The sequence below is a fragment of the Rhipicephalus microplus genome, chromosome 10 (genome assembly GCF_043290135.1).
Source record: "Rhipicephalus microplus isolate Deutch F79 chromosome 10, USDA_Rmic, whole genome shotgun sequence".
Lineage (NCBI taxonomy): Eukaryota > Metazoa > Arthropoda > Arachnida > Ixodida > Ixodidae > Rhipicephalus > Rhipicephalus microplus.
Window position 1 is genome coordinate 66,700,693 of NC_134709.1, and position 6,866 is coordinate 66,707,558.

The 6,866-nt window shown below is 43.8% G+C and overlaps 1 long non-coding RNA gene across 1 annotated transcript; it reads left to right on the top strand.

The window, feature by feature from the left end:
* The first annotated feature begins 5,034 nt into the window (after positions 1-5,034).
* LOC142774436 (uncharacterized) lies at positions 5,035-5,965 on the top strand. The gene is made up of 2 exons (XR_012886397.1): positions 5,035-5,189; positions 5,738-5,965. It is a non-coding gene; the product is annotated as an uncharacterized LOC142774436 (long non-coding RNA).
* The last annotated feature ends 901 nt before the right edge of the window (positions 5,966-6,866 follow it).

Here is a 6,866-nt window from a genome sequence, read left to right on the forward strand (position 1 = left end):
GGTTACCAAGCGGCTATCTCGCACCGGGAAAACGCGTTTCGAATTTCAGACTGCGGGAACGTTACAACATTCATTTCTCTGTGGCTTTATGTGAAAAATAGTGTGTTTCGAATACATTCAGCATATCGATGAACTCAAATTTTATGCATCACTCATTACTAAATCGAAGATGTCGTATCTGCTTACAAGGACACATTATTTTTCACCACCAAGGACAAGCTTTTGGTATTCCTATATACTGAATAAAAATATGACTTCGCGTGTTTGTTTCTCCTACAAAAATTACTTGCTTGCGTTATTTTTCTTTGAGAGCAGCCATTTTTGTGCGCACTTCGTTCCCGATTTAAGTCACAGGACAAAATTCAACCAGCTTTGCCTTCGGACACTAATGACGCTTAGGGCCGTTTCCTTCGTAAGACTAATGCGTGCCTATCTTTTTCAAATGTTTCAAAGAAATTGTGTAGCACTCTTTGTCAAGCTTTCAGGTGGTGGTGTAGTTTTATTGCATGTTGGCCGTACCTCCTTTATGCACCGGTTTACAATGAAGCCATTGCTTAATGTATTGCAATATGTTGTATCACTGCTCATAATTAAGCACTCTGTTAATAAGCTTTGAGGTGGTAGTATCATTGTATTCAATCTTCACTATACCTCGCTTGTAGGCACCTTTACAAAGAAGCATTTGCTTAGTATGCTCCAATATGTTGTATTACTGCTCTTTATTAAGCACTATTTATTAATAAGCTCTGAATTGGTAGTATAGTTTTATTGCATTTTCAACATACCAGTCTTACACACAATTTTACGAAGAAGCCTTCGCTTAATATGCTCTGATACATTGTATCACTGCTTTTTATTAAAACACTCTTTGCCAAGAAGCTTTGAGGTGGTAGTATATTTTTATTGCATCTTCACTATACCTCTTTTATATGCAGGCTTACAAAGAAGCATTGGCCTAATATGCTCTGATGCATTGTATCACTGCTCATTATTAACCATATTTTGTTAAACTTTCAGGTGGTACTATACTTTTGTTGCACTTTGGCCGTACCACTCTATATGCAAGTTCACAAAGATGACTTCACTTCATATACTTCAATATGTTCTATCACTGCTCCCTAATAAATATACTTTGTTAAGCTTACCGGTGGTATTATAGTTATATTTGCATTTTGACCATACGGCTCATACACACAGGTTTACAAAAATGCCTTCCCTTAATGTATTCTGATACGTTGTATCACTACTCTTTATTCAACACATTTCGTTAAGCTTTGATGTGTCAGTATGGTAACCGCCTTTTACAAGCACAAAATATATGACAATGGTGTGAGTATGGAAACGCACGTGGCAGTTATTCGAGTAACAGTTGCCTACTCTAGTTTTTTTTAGAAGTTCTGTTTAGTGCAATTCACTGTATTCCTGTGGCACACTCCTGTTTGTTGGGCTAACTTTGGCCTTCATTTTTAGTGGGCTAGTGGTGAGTACAGTGGCATTTACCCAATGTCCATGGTACACGCTAGTTCTTTGTGCTCATGAGCATTGCCACGAATCCTAGGCTTGAAAGGCTAGACCGAAAACAACTTCGCTGTAAAAAAAATGCTATTAAGTACTATTGGCTCAAGAATGAAAAAGCTAGCTCAAGAAATTGTTTCAGCAGAGCGAAATTCAGTAAGTTTATGAGGTATATGGACCTTCAGACTCTTATTTTGACCAGACAACAGGCTTGGGAAATGCGTGTATGCTTTACAATTTTTCACTAATTAGTGCAAACCATGCATTTGGCTTCCCACCATGCACGATGTTCCACGCTGAGAAATACGTATATATACGAATGCTGTCAAAACCTAACTGCAAGTGATGGCGACAACAAATGCAGCGAGTATGATTTCATAAGCTATGCTCCTAAATTAACGAGATCTGTCGACTATCTTTAAGGAAGTTAACTATTGCCACAGCCTTAGCTAGGTAGAATTTCGGTAGTAAATGCCAAGTAACCTGGTGCTTGCAAGGAAGCAATGATGCAAAATGAGTTCTTTAGTAAAATGACAGTTGCAACTTTGCGAGTATGGCTACGGGCGCTATTGAGCTATGATTGCGTGACAGTGGGTTTGCATAGTAAGAAGGTTTTCAATCCCACCCACAGAATTTAAAAATTTTTACATGTGTGTTTAAATGCACACACATTGAAATGTAAAAATGAACATGCATATAAGGGGTTGAAACCCCCACTTCCTAAAAAACTTCTGGTGAAGCCTGAGATTTAGATCCGTTTGATTTATGTGTGTCGCTGGCATTTTAATATCAGGCCGAATTTTTTTCAGGGCAAGCTCACATAAAATATCGTTTGTGCGGCTTAACGTTCGGATGCCACTAATGCTGAGCGCCGCAGTACACGTGGAGACAGCCTGGCTTGTGTCATGTTGCACAAATGATCGCTTATTACTTAGTAGGGGTCTAGATCACAATCACAACTTTATATGGTAATGCATACATACATTAACACCAAGTCCCTTAACTAAAATGCACACATACATACGCGTACAAAAGGACATCCTGTCTTCTGTGGGAGATATTCAACAGCAACTTTAAGGCAATATGTATACATAGCCCTCCTTTTTGGTAAGACATGTTTTACCTAGGAATAGCCACTGACGCGAACATATTGCACAAAGAAACCGGGCACACGAGTTCAGAGTTGCTGTATTCACGATAAATATAGCTGGCGCAAAAGCGGCAACAAGAGACTTCCTTTTCTTCTAATCTAAGCGAGTTGAGAAAGAAATATAATTTATTGGAAGGCAGAGAGTTTCGCGACTTGGACAGCGTCGCTGCTCTCGTCAGGCAGCAAAGACACGTCGGCTGGTGCGATCTCTAACGTCCCGTCAGATAGTTGGTGCATCGATCATCTTGTACAGAACAGAGAAATGATAGTGTTTTTTTTTGCCAAGCCAACACAACGCCAGGAAGTTCAGGGTAGAAAAATGGAACCAGAAGAAAATTTTATTTCTTTATGCTCATGGTCGTCGCGTCGCTTAATAGAAGCTTTCGGGGTTATGAGGCGATGACGAGTGACCTCTCAGACATGCGCGACCAATGTGAATGCCCCGCCACGGTGGTCTAGTGGCTAAGGTACTCGGCTGCTGACCCGCAGGTCGCGGGATCAAATCCCGGCTGTGGCGGCTGCATTTCCGATGGAGGCGGAAATGTTGTAGGCCCGTGTACTCAGATTTGGGTGCATGGTAAAGAACCCCAGGTGGTCGAAATTTCCGGAGCCCTCCACTACGGCGTCTCTCATAATCATATGGTTGTTTTGGGACGTTAAACTCCACAAATCAAATCAATCAATCAACCATGGTGATTGAATCGTGGGTGTAGTCAGTCGAGAATTTTGAGCGAGAGAGTATGCCAGTGTATTAAAGAGCAAGGCTGTGTCGCGGCCAATGAAAAGGTTATTAAACTGCTCACGCGAAAATTACCCAACACGCACACAGAAAATACAAGGACGAGCGCAGACTTTCAACAGATTATTACTAAGACGCACATATATGTAGGCTATAAAAAAAAGTAAGACCACATGCTTATTCAAGAACACAAACCGAGTACCACTAAAAAGCTACAAGAAAGTAGGTTATCACTCTGGAACATCTCGTGCCGATGAATTCAAGTACACCAAATATTTTTCTGATAAGGCTATCAATGATCTACTTCGGCTCGTTGCATGCCGTGTTCAGTAGAACTGAGGTGGAGCAAGTCAGCGACAATCTTCGACAAAACGTAACAGCCACAATCCGTTGCAGCTGTCGAGGGCCTCCATAGTGCAGGATGACGTCGTGGAGTATGAAGTTGGCAGCATCTCGTCGGTATCGCTTGCGAAATGACGTATATCTTGTTCCGTAATCTGTTACGACGGTTGATTGATTTTGTGGGGTTTAACGTCCCAAAACCACTATTTGATTATGAGAGACGCCGTAGTGGAGGGCTCCGGAAATTTCGACCACCTGGAGTTCTTTAACGTGCACCCAAATCTGAGTACACAAGCCTACAACATTTCCGCCTCCATCGGAAATGCAGCCGCCACAGCCGGGATTTGATCCCGCGACCTGCGGGTCAGCAGCCGAGTACTTTAGCCACTAGACCACCGCGGCGGGGCCTGTTACGACGGCAATACACTTTTTTACCTGTGGCATAAGTAGGGAATGGGCCAAGTAGGTCAAAGCCGGCCCCAAAGCACGCCTCTGTGAGGACTTACTTTGTCTTAAGCAAACCAGCAGAAGGCAAGAGAAGCGTCTTCGGCCGCTGACACAGATCAAAAGAAGCGACATAGTGATACAGAGCTATAAAAACCGGGCTAGAAGAAGCGACGCCCTAGGTGGTCGTAAGTAGAGTGATGGCCATATGTTCCACAGTAGGAGCGCCGTGAAGTTCCAGGACCACAGCCAGTCGCAGCTCATGATCGTGGACATTAATAAGCAATGTGACCATGCGGAGAGAGAGTCAGTGGGAGCTTAGCTTATGCGGTCCATAAGGTTTCGAAGAACAGGGTGTTGTGATTGCTCCTCGTATATGTGGAGAAAACGCCCCGCTGCGGCGGTCTAGTGGCTAAGGTACTCGGCTGCTGACTCCCAAGTCGCGATATCAAATCCCGGCTGCAGCGGCTGCATTTTCGATGGATGTTAAAATGCTGTAGGCACGTGGGCTCATATTTGGCTGCACGTTAAAGAACCCCTGGTGGGCGAAATTTCCAGAGCCTTCTAATAAGCTTTCGCTCTTTTCGAGGTCAAGTGTAAACGCATCCCATAGGCGCATTCACACTTGGCCTCGAAGAATGTGAAAGCAGTGAAACTCTCCGGAAACTGACTCGCTCCGCCGCCCACGTGGCCAGAAAATCACGCCGCGCTAGTGACGCGCAAGAATTGGTCCCGAGACCAATTTTCCCGCCTCGCGAAAGCAGATCCGGTATCCGTTTCCCGGCTTTGGCTGCGCTAGATCAAACCACGTGATCGAACGTGCCGGCCAGAGATTCAACATGGCGGCAAAGGCGTCGGTTTGCTTCGGCTCAAATCGCTAACTACCCATGCAGCACGACGAAGCTTGACGGCCTCAACAAGGATGCGTTCATCGAATGCTTGGTATGGTTTGCGATCGCCGAGAACTCTGGAAGTAGACGGTGCTACAGCAGTGAGTCGGTATGTCCCAACGTGTCTCGCTTTTGTGCACAGCCGGTTGAATCCGCCGCCGCTGCTGCCGGTGCATTCGCACGTGTCGTTTCTGCCGACGTATCTCCCGAAACAACTTTTTAGAAGGTGCGAGCTGGTTCTGTTCGGTAGTTTACGTGAATAACTAGAATTCGGTACTAACTTTAGTTCTCGGAAAGCAGGCGAAATTGAATTATTGTCAAGGTACCGACGGCAGCGGTGGCAGGATGGGGAAGAACGAATGTGAACATTTTCAACGCACGTGGTCGTAGTTTTCCGGCTGCTCTGGCATTTACGTTTCTCTTCACTTCTCAAGTGTGAACGTGCTATTAAAGTCGTCAGCGACAGTGTGTTTGTTTAGCGGGGTCAAGAAGTATACGTTCTTTTCATATGACATGACCGATAAATGTAAGTTTCAGCGCATCGAAGCGGCGTTCTACACATATGTCAGGACATGTTTCGGACGTAAAATATGGAGTGAAATTTGGCGCAAAGACAGTGATGTAGTCGAGGTCACAGAGAAAGATGTTTCATTTCAGGTCGCACAGAACTGAGTCCATCATACGCTCAAAGGTAGTCGGTGCATTGCACAAACCTAGCGGCATGACACCGAATATATAGACCGTCTGGTCCTAAGAAGGCTGTCTTTACACGATGGACAGCTGCGAAGGGTACCTGCCAACACCCTGAACGCAAATATAAGTTTGAAACATATGTGGCAGCTTGTAAATAATAAAGGGCGTTGTCCATTCTTGCCAGAAGGCAAACGTCTTTCGGAGTGACCTTATTGAAGCGCCGGTAATCCACGCATTAGCGAATCGAACTAGAACTGCAGGTGAAGTTCATGCACTTTCTGAAAGTCTAATAACGTTGCGTTTAAAGTAGGTCACCACCTTCGATAAAAATTTTCACAGTTATGGTGTGAAAGTTACAACTGCACTTTTGTTGTGTAAAGCTCAGTTATTTTGAATGATTAAAATAAAAAAATTGCAGAAAATGAAAATTCTTTTTTATAAAAATCAAAATGTGACGAAATGTGCGTGTTTCGCCAACAGTCATAAGGTAAAAATGGTTGATGTGATTCAAATATGACTTGACAGGTATGTAGTGAGGACAACAGCCTGTGCACCTAAGCACCATTATCACCTTATCTCAAAGCCGAGGTGCGTTATCACAAAAAAACTAATAAAAACGATATCCGGCAGGGGTATTTTTTACGCACTTGGATATAGCACAAAACTTACTACTCATTTTTATTAACTCAGCTCAAATGCACAGCAATAGGTATAACGAAACAGCACAAGAAGCTTTATGCGAAAATCTTTATTACACGGTGAGTTATCACTGTTCGCGCCACTGCACAAAGCAAAAAAAACATGTTTTGAAAAAAAAAGGATTTAAAGACTCCAATTGAATGTTCCATCAGGCTCATAGCTTGGGCCCTCTTTGGAAGCGGCACGGCCTCCTTTTGAACGAGCTGATGCCCGGATTTTTTTTTTATGGCCTGATTTGCCTCTCCACCTGAGTTGGGTGCGGCCTTCCTCACACGGCAGAAGTCACTGGTCTGGCTCGCCATCATCGTGTCGTGGCCGGTTTCAATGCCTGTCTCTTTCAAAATGTCCAGTATGCTTCTATTTCCGTCATTGAACTGTGCTACAGCATCATACA